The following is a 15,732-nucleotide window of genomic DNA, read 5'->3' on the forward strand; positions in this document are numbered from 1 at the left end:
ATAAATATTCACAGTCGATTTAATAATTAAATCTGACCTAATTAAATCGAATTTGTGAGGCATTTTACAGAACATCCACAAATATTGCTCTATTTCTAAAAATGCAATCGGATACATAAAGATATAGTATTATATGGGTGTGTTGATTAGAGTGGATAATATTGTTTTACTTAATATAATTATTTATTTATTATGTATTATTATAACTCAGAATTAAGGGTTATTAATCATTTCAGTTACATGTAAATATTAAATAATACTAAGGTATAATGTTAAAAAATTATTTTATTTATCATTAATACTTAACTTACTATTAACTTTATCATTTAACATCCTATATCATATATGCTTGTATTTGTTAATATATTTTTGTGTGTTTTATGAAATATTGTGATAGAATAAATATATTTTAAGTGGTCCTATGTGATATTATAAATTTAATTTAATTAATTTATATTTGTTAAATATATTTAAAATTGATAAATTTTTAAAAATATAAAGGAGTTTATTTTTTTGTAAAATAGAAGAAAAAAGAAAATAAATAATTTTTAGTGGGACAGATGAAATATTATGTATATTTTTATTAAAATATTATATAATTTACCCAAATATTAAGTATATGTTCACCAAATTATTTTTTGGTGATACGAGATATCAATATTATTAAAATATATAATATATACAAAAATTAACACAATATAAATAAATATATATAATTGATAATATAAAAAATAATAATTTGTATTAAATTATTAATATTTTGTGAATATATATATATGTATATATTTTTTATGATTTGAAATAAAATTCAATCACACCTATATGTGTTTTGTTTTGATTTAATTTTTTTTTTATTTAATTTGTAATTTAAATAATATTTTGATAATCGTCCATAAAATTAGAATAGCAAATGAAGATTAAAAAAATGATAAAAATAAAAAAGAAAATGATATTTTTGAAAAATCTTTAGTGTGTGTTTGTTATGTGATTTTTGTTTAAAAATTTTTTGTTTTAATAGGAGAAAAATAATAAATAATATAAAAATAATGAATATATAATATATTAATTTTTTTTAAAATAATACTAATTAGTAAAAATTTAATTAAAAGAAGAAAGATCCTTATTAATACTCCTATTACCGAGCTAAAACTCAATCAAATGTTGGACCTTATATAGAGGGACGTCGTAATATTTTAATTTGAAACAAAAGACAAACCAAACTCACAATAAATAAAAATAAAAATAAAAATAAAAATTATATACTCTATATATTACAAAATTCACTGAAAGGCTAATTTCAAACTACCCCAACCCACCCACCCCACTATATAAATTGATTATTTTCTCTACATTCTTTTTCTCATCAAATTAATTTTCCTATATAAAAAAAAAAAAAAACAATTAAAATTAAAATTAAAATACATATCAGAGAAAGCACAAGGTGAGCTAATTTATCCCATCATTTTTGCGCCAAATTTTGGAATTCAGATCAATATTTGCTGTTGAAGCTTCTGATCGGCACTTTTCTTCTTCTTCTTCTGCGGCGACGGCGTCCGGCAGTGGTGGCTGGAGGATGAGGACTGGAAGTCCGGCGAGCGGCGGGGGTATTCCGACAGCATCTGCACCACCTCTCTCATAGTAGGCCTCTTGACGTTGTTTTCGTCGACGCAAAGCATGGCGATGAAGAACAAGTGCATCGCTTCATCCTTAGGCACGACGGCGAGCCGAGGATCGAGTATGCGAGTAGCTTCTTCTCCACGCCAATTTGTCGTGTAGTTGGTCCACTGCACGATGTTGACGCCTTCCCCGAACTCACCGCCGACGGGGCGCCGGCCGGTTATGAGCTCCAGTAGGACTACGCCGAAGCTGTAGACGTCGCTCTTCTCGTCTACTTTCAAGGTGTACGCATACTCTGCAGCTCGATCAGAAACAAAAGGTAAGTAAACTATTAAAATGACAGATGCTTTTGTCATAGACGATTATCCGATTTCAGTTTTCTTATCGGATTGCCTATTCACTATTGAGTGACAATAGAATTCATCTTTGATCTGCGCGCGCGATGATCTATACTGAAAATCTCAAAAAGATGAACGAAGAAAGTAAGTAGTAGTCAATTAGTGTTGTTTACAGGCTGTTAACGCATGCTTGTCTTTTAGATTTAGCTTTCACAAGAACCGACGCTTGTTACGTCAGCCTCAGATTCAGTGCGATTTCCCATGAAAATCCCTAAGCTCCGCTCTACTTTCTGCGCCACAATTCACGGTTGCTTTTTTAAACCCTTTCCTCTGTTTTCCGTCTTTCTAATTTATTCTATTCTAGTTTACACCTGCTTTCAGTAATACTCCATGAAACAGTCATCATTATAATGATGTAGACTTAAAGTTTAATGTTGAATTAGAAACTTAATAGGTAGACCTTTATTTCTGGGTATTCAATGAAGATTAATTTGGGAAGGATGGGTCACACGACCCAAGGAATGTAGGAAAGTTTCTGTCAACACGAAGATACAGTGAACGTTTATGTGGGAAGGATACTAATATCCGGAACTTGAATTTGGGCTAATGCTTATACAGAAACGATCACGAATGATCACATAAATTTAGTTAAAAAGGCCTTTCTGGGGTTGGTTTTCATTTAGGAAAGCTGGACCAAAGTGAGAAAATTTCAGCAAGGGGTGTGAAGATCTTGATTGTGAGAACATCCCATGAATGACACTCTTCCTGTTGGAATCTTTATAGTCAATTGTTGACAGTGCAATTTAAGATGATTTTAATAATTCGTTCTAGACAGTCTAGACTAAGTGTTAAGTATAATAACTATCAGCAGAATGATTTGATTTTTCATATGCAGAAAAGTAAAAGACAGAAGATGGAAGAAAGAATTATACCTGGAGCAATGTAACCGTAAGATCCTGCTATTGCTGACATGCATTGTGAGGCACCTCCATCCACCAAGAATTTGGCGAGCCCAAAATCGGCAACATGAGCTTCAAAGCTCGAGTTCAACAGTATGTTGTTGGATTTAACATCCCGATGAACGATCAAAGGCGAACAGTCGTGGTGCAGATAGCACAGACCTTTGGCTGCATCCAGTGCAATTTTGTACCTCAAGTTCCAGCTCAAGAATCCACCTTTTTTTCCATGAAGGGCCTCTCCCAAGCTTCCATTCCTCATATATTCATAAACAAGAAGATTTGTGTCCTTGTTGGAACAGAAAGCCAGGAGCCTGACAATGTTCCTGTGCCTGATGTTACCTAGTGTCCGAATCTCAGCTTTAAAGCCATGATCATGGCCGCTGGTGCTGTTGAATCCCAGCAATTTCTTAATTGCAATCTCAACTCCATTTGGCATTTTACCATAGTAGACAATCCCAGCTCCCCCCCGGCCGATCACGTTGCCATCTTTGACACACTCCAGGACATCAGAGACTGAGAAATCAAGTTTTTGGAAGGCTGTCATTTTCCAGGAATTCGAATCATTCTTTTTGAATGACTTAGCCTTGATTATGGCTGCTGCTGCAAATGCTAGGGAACACATTAACAGGCCGAGGGCGAAGATTAGCTTGAATGCTCCCTGGGATTTTCCAGGTGCACTTGTGGTTATTCTAAAATTGCAGGGATTTTGAAGTGGAGGTCCACAGAGTTGAGGATTACCAACAAAAGAAGATGAATTGAAAACCGAAAACTGGCCAAATTCGGGGAGCTTGCCGGAGAAATCATTGAATGAAAAATCAGCTATTATGAGACTCCTCATGGAGCCAATTGATTGGGGTATGGCTTCGCTCAAGTGGTTTCTTGATAGGTTCAAGTAGTTCAATATTCGGATCTTGGATATTTCTTGTGGAATTGAACCAGAAAGGTTGTTCTGGCTTAAGTCCAGGTAATTGAGATGAACACAACTCCCGATTTCATGTGGGATTTCTCCAGTGAAAGTGTTTCCACTCAGGTCAAGCCGTACTACTTGGTGAAGCTCACCTATGGAAGGAGGAACCGGACCAGAAAAATTGTTTCCTCTAAGGACTAGAATTTGGAGTGAAGAAAGGTTTGAAATGGAAAACGGCAAGGGCCCTGAGAGCTGGTTATTGGACAGGTTCATTTGGCCTAACTTGGATTGGTTCGATGAAGAATCTTTGTTTTCAGGTAAGAAACCAGACAGCATATTATTCTGCAGTTCAAGAAAGTTTAGTTCCGGGAGGTAAATAAAACCTCGTGGAATGCTACCATTTAAGTAGTTCTGCCCCAGCCTCACCCTAACAAGACTTGTACACAAGCCTAAGCCTTCTGGGATCGGCCCAAAAAGAAAGTTCTTGTGAAGAATTAATATGCTGAGCTGGGTAGAGGCGCACAAGTATTCAGGGATTGTACCAGTGAGTTTGTTTGAAGACAAATCCAGATTCTGCAGCCTCTGATTCTGGCCAAGATTCCTTGGGATCGTACCTGTGAAGTTGTTTGTCCAGAGAGCAAGAGTTTCCAGTTCTGGATAGTCAGCAACAAACTCTGGTATTGATCCATGGAATCTGTTTATGAACAGATTGAGAAGCCTGATTTGCTTGAGGTACGCAAGCTCATATGGGATTTCTCCACTGAATTGGTTCAAAGAAAGATCAAGATTTACCAGGCCCGTCAAGTTGCCTAATTCCTTGGGGATTTGCCCTGAGAGTCGATTGACATGCAGAAACAATGTGTCCAAGAACTTTAGGCTCCCCAGCTCTGGAGGGATTGGACCATCCAAGTCACAAGTTGAAAGATCCAGATGGACCAAATTTGACAACTTCCCGAGCTCTCTTGGAATTCCACCTTGGTAAGAATTGTAATATCCCAAGTAAAGCTCCCTCAAGTTGGTTAGATTTCCCAATTCTTGTGGGATTGCACCTTCCAGGTCATTCCCAGCCAATGACAGGTACTCCAGTGTAAAGATATTCCCGAAGCTGCCTGGAATTCTTCCATAGAAATAGTTCCCTCCCAGCTCCAAGTGCCTGAGGTTCTTCAAACTTGAGAGACCAAGTGGAAGGTAACCGGAGAAATTGTTGTTATATGCGTCGAATGATTCTAAATCGGGTATGCTGGAGTAGTCCCAATCCAAGCTGCCACTGAACTGGTTGTTGGATATGTTGAGAAACCGAAGAGAGCTCATATTCTCAACCTTGATCTCTCCTGTGAAGTTGTTTCCATCAATGTAAAACTCCATAAGCCTGTCCAGCTTCAATACTTCATCTGAAACAGAGCCATAGAGACCCATACTTGATAAGTTGAGAGAAACCACTCTGTCACGGGCGCATTTGATTCCTCCCCATGAACAGACTGAAGTGGAATCAGAAGAATTCCACGTGCTTAAATCCATGTCGCTCGAGTATTGAAATCCTTGTTTCAGTGAGACTAACACTTGAAAATCAGAAATGAGGGAAGAAGAAGAAGATGAAGAAGAAGAAGGAAGAGGAATGGTGGCAAGTGAGATGACAACTAGTGTTGAAACAACGAAGGCAGCCATAGTTCCTGGGAAATGTTTCATGGAAAGCGATAAGTTTGGAAGGGCTTGAAGAAAATACAAAGGATTATAACAGGCTGCCCGGTGAGGAGATTACCAGTAAAGGAAAGAAAAAAAGTAGAGGGAATCTGAGGAAACCATTCAAGCTTGTATCTGTTTAAAGAATCAATCATCTTGTAAAGAGAGTATTCGACCTCAAGGAAGAAGCTACCTCTTCCCTTTTCTCCCTCCTGCTTTACTTGTCTTCCTTGTGTTTGTTTTTTTCTTCCTTTCAGCTCACAAGAGATGAATGAGATCAGACCAGCTAATTTGTTGTGTAAATTTGTTTTGCAGAGATTTATGATGAACTTATGAAATAAAAGGACACCAGACAAACGAAGCAGATGGTGAACTTGAAATGGGAGGAGGGGGGCACACCCAAAAGAAGGCAAAAACCAGCCGTTGGATGACACGGATTTAAGGGTCAGATTTGATGCAACAAGATGAGAAAAAAAAAAAAGTAAAGTATGATTCTCACTCCCTTTCTTTTCCTTTCTTGCTCCCCATCTTTATCAATTTGATCAAACACTCCATCCAGCTTTAATCAAAGACATAGTAGCCTTTTACTTTCTTTGAGTGAGCATTGATGAAATTGCACTTTCAGCATTCAAGAATTGCCTTGGTTGGCTGGCTTTCACATTTATGATAGATAAAAAATAAAAAATAAAAACCCATGGATTATTATTGCATTTCTTTTTTTATGTTTCTCTTTTAATGTTTTTCTTTTCCTCATGGCCATTTAGAAAAATTTTCAAGGTAGGGTAAAGTACTGTGCAATGACTACTTGACCTACCAGCAAAGATGTTCGTTCAGTTATATATTGACCTAAGGATTGATAAGGACAATAGCCTGTGGAGTGGCATTGTAGTTTTCAATATGTGTTGTGTTTTTTAGCAAAACATGAATGTCATATTAATACCATTTCAGAATTTTGGGACCATTTCTGTTTCGTGCCAAAACTATGTGCAGAATCCTGCATGACCCTCATCTGTGCCCCAACTAGGAACAGTATAGAATCTTTCTAATTTATAAATTTTTCTAAAAAAATAGAACTGTTCCTTTTTTGTTCATATGTTCATTGGTAATCTATTTGAGGGTGTTGAGTTTGAAATTGACTGCCTAGATATGTAAAACTAGTTTTTTCTAATTGTCTTCATAAAAAAAAAAAAAAAAAAAAAAATTATATTGCATTAACAATGTATTTTACTATTAGATATTTACATAAATGGAAAGTTGATTGAAAAAAAAAAAAAAACAAAAAAAGATGTTGTAATTTTAAAAAGTAACTTGCATAATCCATCTTATGCTAATTTTTGTCAGTGATGTGTGCTTAAACCAACACATCGATTCTATTTAATTTATGCTTTCGATAATTATAAATTAACTTTCCAACTTTTATTATGAACTTCATATTGGTACAATGCAGATGGCTTCTGGCTCTGGTACATCATCAGGAGATCCCCATGAAGGTAAAAAAACATCTGATCTGATCTGATGATCATCATCATCTTCAAGTGTAAGGATAAAAAGTTTGGGTGTGGTGGGGTGGGGGACATGAGATGAGATGAGACGAGAGACCTGCTGCCAATGCCATGGAGCAATACTGGGCTGGGCTGGGTTGGGTTGTAGTACCCCCAAAAAAGGGTATGGTGATTATTATTATATCATTAGAATGTTTTTCCAAGAATGATCAATATATAATTATGTAGCATGAATAGGTTGCAAAGCAGCAGTCACAGATCGAGAAGAAGCCTTTATTAAAATTTTTCCCTTTTGTTGGTTTTGTGAATTTCATCTGTGCCTTTATTCTTACACATTCATTCTCTCTCTCTCTCTCTCTCTCTCTCTCTCTCTCTACTACAGAAATCAAAATGGGGAGTTTGTTTAAAGCTTTATCAGAGTTTTAGAAGATGGAATAGTCCTAAAGAGAGTGAGTGAGCGCTGGCAAAAAAGCAAAAGCAGTGAGGTAAGAGATCTTTGCTTTTCTTCTTCTACTTTATTATATATATATATTTATATATACATATATACATACACATCCTTGGAAAAGAGTGCTTTTGTATATAATTGGAAATTTCTAAAAAAATAAAAAAAAATAAAAATATATATATATAATATTAAAACTTATGAAGAGTGCTTCAAACAGAATAAAAATTTCCCTTAACTCAAGCATACATGCATTCATTCGAAATTGAACTCAATTTAATTCTTAAGTGATAATATTTTACCATTTGATCTATAAAAGTTGACCTACATTTGAATAATTCTCTCCAAAATAAATAAATTAATAAAAATATTAACATTTTGCTAAAAAAATATTATACTTTAAACAGCTGAACACTTTTTAATAATAAAACAAAATAAGGATAGAATAAGTAAAATTAAGGCCATCAAAGTGTGATTTCATGCCTAGTCATCTATCCTCCATGTGAGAAACAATATTGCAATTTGAAAATGAATTTTAATATTTTTAAATCAAATCAAATCAAAGTTTCAAATTATATCTAAATATAAAGTCCTTTTTTTTTTAAAAAAGAAAAACTTATAAAATGATTTAGAGGGTGTTTGGGAAAAAAACGTTTCGAAGAGTTTTTAGCTTATCGAACATCTTTGAGCTGTTTGACCAGTCAAAAAGCTAATTTAAGTGTTTGATAAATTAGCTTTTTGAAAGAGCTTTTTGGACTCAAAAAGCTATTTCTGAAAAGTTCATGCGTTTTGAAAGACTTTTTTCATTTTAATTATGGGTATTCTTTATTTACCCTAACTTAATTATTTATTTTATACATATAAATATATTTTTATAGCAGTATTTATTAAGTATTTTTAATATATTTAATTTATTAAATTATATTTTTATTTTTTTAAATTTAAAATAATTACTATTATTAATTATTACATATAAATTATTTTATTTGTAAAAATATATAAATTTTTAAAACTAAATAAAATAAAAAAATAAAGATTATTAATTTATTTATATATATTAAAACAATAATTAACATTATAAAAATATATATACGAAAGATTTATTATTTATATTTTACATAATTTTAATAAAATATTATTATTTTTTTAGTAAAAATAATTTTCTCAAATATAAATAATAAAATAAAAATAAATATTTTATAATATTTTTATAATTTTCAATAATTAATAACAAAAATTCTCATAAATTTCAAACCAAAATGAACAAAATTAAATATTTTAAAAAATAACATATCAATGTCCTTAATAGTTATTTTATATATAAACAGCTAATGTCAAACAATTGTTTTACCAAACACTTTAATACAAACAGTTAATTGAAGCTAGTCAAATCAGCTAATTGAATCAACTAACACTAATTGAATCAGCTAATAGTCAAAAGTTACGAGCTCATTGCCAAAAGCACCCTTAGTTTTAATTTTAAAAAGATATATAAAAATGTACTTATTTAATTTTTTTTTTATTTTTTTCAATTCAATTAAAAATATCCAACCTTAATTTTAAAAATTTAAAATAACTACTTCTTATGTCATATTATATTCTATTTATGAGAGTATATTATGGGATAATATGGCACATGTTAACTAAAAATAAAAAAAAATCTCCACTTAATTTTTAGTAACGCAATCAGTGCAATCCACACTATATAATGTGGAGCATTATCTATTAATTAGCGCATTATTATAACACAATATTAATTAATCATTTTAAATACTATAAATATTTTAATATTTGGGACCCGCCATGATTTGCGGGCCCCACGTGTGGAATTCCTCGTCACAATCCATTCTTTGGTTTATTTTTATTTATATATATATATATATATATTTAGTCCTTATCATTAAATAATAAGCAATGAAATTTGTAATTATTTCATTAATATAATAATAATATAATAATTGTTTGAGTCGTGTTTGACCTGGCTCTGGAATTAAAAATGGTAAAATTTTGTAATGAAATGAATACGTTTGATTTAATATATATTTTAAAAATGGATAATAGCATTGATAATGTAACAATTTGCTCATATTTTTAACTATATTTTAATATTATGATTTTCTTTGTAAAAATTATATTATTTTTATTTTTAAATATCATTCATTTTAATATATCTGGTTATTTTGTCCCGTAAGGGTTGATTTAGCGGTGTTGGGGTGAATTTGTGGTCAAGAACCCCAGTGCCTCCAAATCCACTTGCTATACATAGTTCGTCTAGTATGACTTGCCTGAGGTTCGACAGGGAATTTATTTAATATATACAGTTTCGGTTAACGGTTGCATCATAAAAAAATAAAAAAATACTTCCAAACTCATTTATTTTCTAATGTCATTCCGTGTAGTATAGAGAAATATTTTTTATTTAAATACTAAAGTACATACTAAAAAAATAAGGGTAAACATATTTAGATAACAAAATAAATATATTGAGAGTTGGACGAGGAATATTAAAATGAAATATAACACATTTTAAAATATTATTCTCCCTCCGTCCACAAGAAAAATATAAAATTACTTTTGGCGCGGTGTTTAAGAAATAATAGTATTTTAATTATAGTAGGCAGTTAAAAGTAATGTAATGACATTTTTGCCTTTGTTTTTTGGTGTAAAAGTAATGATGTAATGTAAAGTAGGAGTATTTGTGGAAAAAAGTAAGGTATTTAATGAAATGTTTACTTTTAATTGGACGTCCCAAAATAGAAACATGTATACTTTCTAGTTTGGCGGAGTGAGTATATCGTATCTTTTTTATTTAAATTTTTATTATTTTTTAAAAATACTGCTCCTACAAATCAAAATATTTTTTTAGAAAATAACTAAACAATTTATGGTATGTTTGATTTTGATTTGAAATTAAGTTTTTTATTTAAAGTTTGATTTAGAAAATATTTTAATATAATATTTTGTAAAAAAAAAATAATTTATTTTTTTATCAAAAATCATATAAACTAAATAGTATTGGAATACAAATTAAATACTAGTCTAATCAATATGACATTTGTTGGGTTTCTTGATAGTCCTGAACCGTTTGGGTGATCTAACCATTGGTGCGGATAAAACTTAAAGGTTAAGATTATAATACAGAATTATATATATAAAGAATTGAAAGAAAATTAATTTCAGATCGCAGTCATTCCTTCACAAGCTCCAAGCCGTCCTCCGAGGTGACCCACGAAGTGTCTATTGTGGTGGTTCCTTGCACCCAATACCCAAGAACCCTAGGACATTTCTCGCGCAAAAAAAACTAGTATGAAGCTGACACAAAGTGGCTAAGCATAAATAGTATAATCGTCGCTCACACCCAGAAAATATCTCTCTCCGATAATTTCCCAATGATTCCAAACCTATATATAGAGGAAGGCTAGACAAATAAACCCTAAAAATATAGAAACCAAACTCAGTTTATCGAAACATATTTTAAATCGTATAAACTCTTAAATTATTCTGTTTAAATAAAAAAATTCAACTTTTGTTCGGGTGAAAAAAAAAATAATAAAAACTTGCTCATCAATTTATTTTCATCACTTCCATATTGTGTGCGTGTGTATTTTTTTACACAATATCAAAGTGAAGAAATAAAAAAAAAAGATAAAAAAATTGATGACAATAGCCTTATACTAATATTTAAGATAATAAAAATTATATTTTTATAAAATTTATTTTTAATTGAAATAAGTATAAATTAAAATAATAAAACATAAAGCGCAATCAAATAATAAATCTTAACTAAAGGGATTAATCAATATAAATATACAAAAAAGTTTAACCTTCACATTGAAAACTAAATAGTACATTTTTTTTTTTTTTTGGGTTGGGCTTGTCGCCCCCTCAAGTTCCTACGTGGCTCGTTATTGTTGATTATTCTCGTAACTACATTGGGTTTGTTGTTTAGTGAAATAATTTTAAAAAATATTATTTTTATATAAAATATAAAAAATTGTGTAAGTAATATAAAAATAATAAATATAGGTAATATATTAATTTATTTGAAATATATATTTTTTTGAATTTTTTTTTAAGTAAAAAAAATACACCCATTGTAACTATATATATATTCTAAATAATTATTATTAAAACAATATGTATGTATATATATATATTGTGACAACATATGATGTGTATATTATTACTATATATCACTACCAAATTTTATTTTATTTTATTTTATTTTATTCTATTTTAACTAAAGTTGGAAAAACATAACGAAAAGCAATGTTTTGTGCAATTTGTGTATTTGTTACGCTGTAGTGACGATTTTTATCCGTAATATATACTCACGTAACGAATTTTTTTTCCATGTAACTTTTTGTAACTATTATTGTCGGTCAACACTCCCTATAATAGGGTTGTTGTTACGATGTTTGTTACAAATTTTTTCTCGGAACAAACGTCGGACTTTCGGCGCGTGTGGAAGGGCTTTTAGTCACGATATTTGTTACGAAAGTTCTTCTGTTACAAAAAAATTAAAGTGACAGTTTGTTTGTTTTTAGTTACGATTTTTTGTTACGTCATTGAACCCGTAATAAAAAATATACCTTCTTATGGTTACAAAACCGGTCGTAACAACAAATATCCAAAAACCACTATTTATTACGTCATTTCATCCTTTTGTTACGGAAAAAACTAGTAATTGTGATTTATAATTATTTTGGTGTATAAATTAAATTAATTGATGTGTTTTTTAAAATATATTTTTAGGCATTATTTATGTGCTATTTAAGTATTTAATTTTGGCTAAATTAATTTTATTTAATAAGTATTATTTATTTAAATAAATATTTATAAGATGTTTATTATTTATACAGGTGAAATAATATTTGAAAATTGATATGGGAGTCCAAACTCGCTTTAAAAAACGAAAAAAAAGGCTTCAAAAGCGATGCCGGCCGCGCGGAAAGCGATGGCGTCTGCACGGAAATTTGAGCGAAGCGGAATTCTATGTCCTTTAATCCGTGAGCGGCGGCTGCAATTATGAGCACGGAAGGCTATGCATGGAAGTGAGCGAAGCGGCGGCCGGTGCGGAATTTAAGCGGCGGTTTGCGCGGACTCCATGAGCGGCGGTCGCATTAATTTTCGTTGCATTTATTATCGCTGGGTCAACGGCTGCATTTAATGCCCAGGATCCTTCAACTCTGCATTTATTTCTGCACTCTCTCAATTCCCATATTTAATTCATGGACTACTTTTTAGCCAATTTTTGGCTATTTTTGTGTAATTTTTATTCTAAAACATTCTAGAAAATAGGTAGTTATTAGTAGCTATTTTTAGAGTTAGTTATTTATGGTTATTTTTAGACGCAGTTAGTAGCTATTTTTAGAGTTAGTTATTTATGGTTATTTTTAGAAGTAGTTAGTAGCTATTTTTAGAAGTAGTTATTTATTGGCAGTTGTAATCGCCAAACTTCTAGAAGCTTCCCCTATAAATATCCCCTCTAATTGTACCATATACACACCATATATACACAATAATATACATTTCATATACTTCATTTTCTCCATTTATTTTCTCTCATATTTTTATCTAGTTTAATAATATGAGATTTTCGATTTTGTGTCGCGAGCAAACTGATTTTCTCCTTCTTTTTTCTTTTAATTCGTGCATATTATTTTAGCTAGTAAAATTCCTATCATATTTCTCCACCCCACCTTCACCCAAAAATTCCATGTTCGATTTGAATTGTTCAAGTTGGATTTCGACAAGGTTGCAGAATGGCGATAGAAGAATCGACTATTTCAGCCCTGTTTTGTGTCACAAACAGATTCTGGATAGTTCAATGTAGCTAAGTACGCGGGAGCCTTGTCGACCTGCTTAGTTGCTGTTCTGAATTCGATTTCGATTAAAGAGAGGTATCAGAGAGGTAGAGCCACTAGCGGAACGGTTGGAAGAATAATTAATGGGGCATAGGCGGTGATCTATTGGGTCACAAAAATTTCTAGTGACAGTAGAGTTTATTGCTTATAATGTTCTTCACCGGGTGTCACTGAAGCTTCGTTGTAAATCCCCTAAGGTCGAGTACCAACCGAGTCGAGAATCGGCTTAAGCGAGCAAATGCAATCACATTTATTCCTCCGAGCCGCCCCGCAATTATACATATATTTTTCGCTATCACGCCATCGTCATCCCGCGCATTTCATCCATGGAAATCTAGCCATTAAGGAACGCAAAAGTCAGACACAAACGCCTCGCTTCATCCTTTTTGAGATCTATACGTATATTTTATCGTTTTTTAGTTAGATTTAATTTCTGCAATTTATCTTTTTAGCTTCTTCAATTGCATTAACTCATTGCACTTTCTAATTAAATATAGGATATTCGCATATTCCCTGAGTTCGACCCGGACACTCACCGGTTAACGATATTTTTTATTTTTGACAAACTTTTTAGAGTTACGACACGAACACTCACGAAACTATTTTCATTTTATACATATATCATTTTTTTGTATCTTAAAAGATATTTTTAAAAATCTCCAAAAATCTTCGCTCAACAACCATGTTATAAACATCACGATCTGATCATAATTGCAAACAATAAACAATGTAAAATCTGAATCCCAATATAGGATATCAATGTAATAGTATTTACTAGTCGATGTTCATCACCTAACAACAAAATATATTAATCCATCAAACAAGCCTAACAACATCTCCAAAACGAAATTGCAAGCATTTCAAACATCCAACCTAGTAATAATTAAGTAGGGATATCCATCAAACCATAACCACAATTCTCACCATACAAAAGATAACTTCAAAGGTCTATGCATCTAATCCATAGGTAGTTCACATAGCCATAACAATCTACCATCATCTAGGGCAAGCAACCCATAAGGCAAATGGGGGCAAAACTTTAAGGATTCGGTGGATACGCTTCAGGGGTGACACATGAGCTATAATTACCAACATAATAGAGGATTAGTTTAAGTCATAATTCTTTTAATTTTTAGAAGGCAATAAATGAAAAGTATGAAATTATATCCATATGTACTTGTAGTTCCACTGAATAGGAAATTCACCAGCAACATCGCGAATTGTAGTCGCCCCAGCAATGGTCGAAAAAATAAGAGGTGTTTACGGGACTGAGACGGATGACATAAAGACCTTGACAAGGGAAATTGTGTCATCTACAACATTCACAAGTGCAATTTATGAGTACGTAGTTCAACATATCAACACACGTTCAAAATGTACGTATGACATGCCATAACACATCTGAAGTGTAAACTTTCCAACTCATACAACACGATTATGTAGATTCTGACATGTACTACAATACATGATATTTGACCCATGAATTAGGCACCAAAACACACTACATTCTACTTTTCTATGTGATTCTAACTCTATAAACTAGTCATCCGCCTATAAAACCTAAGCAAATCGGCAGATCATGTACAATATTAATATAATAATTTATCTCATCAATACTTCTAGCCATCTTATTTTTATAATTTATCTCAGTAAGTTTAGGGTTTAGGGATCACAAGCACAGCATTTATACAAGATACATGACCCATAAAGTACCGAATTAATTTAAAGTTGACACTGCGCATAGGTAGAAATTGATCATTTTAGGAGTTCTTTTTTTTAAAAAAAATTTGTATTTGATTGTGTTGCTAGGCACTTTGTTTTTTTTAAAAAAGAAAAAATAAAATTTCAATGTTATTTTCTTGATCGTATTTCAATTGTATTTTCCATTATTAATTTCAGTTTTTGCTATATATTTTTTTATGTGGTTTCAGAAGTTCTTTGGAATATTTTTATCATAATTTAACTTAGATATAATTTATTTAATTTAATTTATGATATGGTAAAAAATGGTTTTTTTATTTTTTATTTTAAAAACAAATATATAAATTAATAATGAATATTTAGGTGTAGGATATAATAAGATGAATCCATGTATCTTTTATATTTTTAGTATGTATTTACTGTTATAGCTACGAGTTAGTTGTATTTTCCGTATTTATTTTTATTAGTTATTTATAATATTTTACTTTTTTTAATTTAAATTTAAATTTATTTTTATTTTTATTTCTGTTTTTTAAATTTATTTCCGTTTATCCTTTTAGTAAATAAATTATTTTTTTCTATATTTTTTTTACCCTTAAAATAAAGATTTCTATTTTTATTTATTTTTTTAAAAATCCGTGGTATACAAGCAGACAATTGAATGACGAAGAAAATATTATTTTATCTTTATGAAAAATTGAATTTTATATTTAATA

The 15,732-nt window shown here is 31.2% G+C and overlaps 1 long non-coding RNA gene across 2 annotated transcripts; it reads left to right on the forward strand.

Moving 5' to 3' along the window:
- The first annotated feature begins 1,816 nt into the window (after window positions 1-1,816).
- LOC127252619 (uncharacterized) lies at window positions 1,817-12,831 on the forward strand. Of its 2 annotated transcripts, XR_007839104.1 has the most exons (6): window positions 1,817-1,936; window positions 2,157-2,262; window positions 2,851-5,987; window positions 6,949-7,166; window positions 7,386-7,488; window positions 12,311-12,831. It is a non-coding gene; the product is annotated as an uncharacterized LOC127252619 (long non-coding RNA). The 2 variants fall into 2 exon arrangements; XR_007839103.1 differs by lacking the exon at window positions 12,311-12,831 and having other exon boundaries at window positions 7,386-7,588.
- Window positions 12,832-15,732: the final 2,901 nt, after the last annotated feature.

The sequence above is a fragment of the Andrographis paniculata genome, unplaced genomic scaffold (assembly GCF_009805555.1).
Source record: "Andrographis paniculata isolate CXL003 unplaced genomic scaffold, ASM980555v1 Contig46END, whole genome shotgun sequence".
Lineage (NCBI taxonomy): Eukaryota > Viridiplantae > Streptophyta > Magnoliopsida > Lamiales > Acanthaceae > Andrographis > Andrographis paniculata.